Source organism: Terrapene carolina, unplaced genomic scaffold (genome assembly GCF_002925995.2).
Source record: "Terrapene carolina triunguis isolate 2854851 unplaced genomic scaffold, T_m_triunguis-2.0 Scaffold21694, whole genome shotgun sequence".
In the NCBI taxonomy this organism is placed as follows: Eukaryota; Metazoa; Chordata; order Testudines; family Emydidae; genus Terrapene; species Terrapene triunguis.
The window spans coordinates 701-1072 of NW_020686045.1; the positions used below are offsets into that span (position 1 = coordinate 701).

Here is a 372-nt window from a genome sequence, read left to right on the forward strand (position 1 = left end):
GGACAGAGGGTGAGCAGTGAGTTGGGGGTCAGGACGGGGGGGATCAGCAGGCAGTTGGGGGGATCAGCGGGCAGTTGGGGGTCAGGATGGGGGGATCAGTGGGGGAGTTGGGGGTCAGGACGAGGGGGATCAGTGGTCAGTTGGGGGTCAGGATGGGGGGGATCAGTGGGGTGTTGGGGACAGAGCGGGGGGTCAGTGGGGGTGTTGGGGGAAGGACAGAGGGAGAGCGGGGAGTTGGGGGTCAGGATGGGGGAGGATCAGCGGGCAGTTGGGGGTCAGGATGGGGGGCGTCTGTCCGTGACTCAGGCCCTGTTTCTTCACCAGCCCCAGATCTGAATGAGATCGTCATTAACGTCACGCTGGAGTCGGGGG

At 65.1% G+C, this 372-nt stretch overlaps 1 long non-coding RNA gene across 1 annotated transcript in view; it reads left to right on the forward strand.

The window, feature by feature from the left end:
- The window catches only part of LOC112124580, a 911-nt gene extending 539 nt beyond the window's left edge, over positions 1–372 (forward strand). The window contains exon 3 of the long non-coding RNA XR_003370347.2: positions 325–372. This is a non-coding gene — a long non-coding RNA (uncharacterized LOC112124580). The remainder of the gene's footprint in view (positions 1–324) is intronic.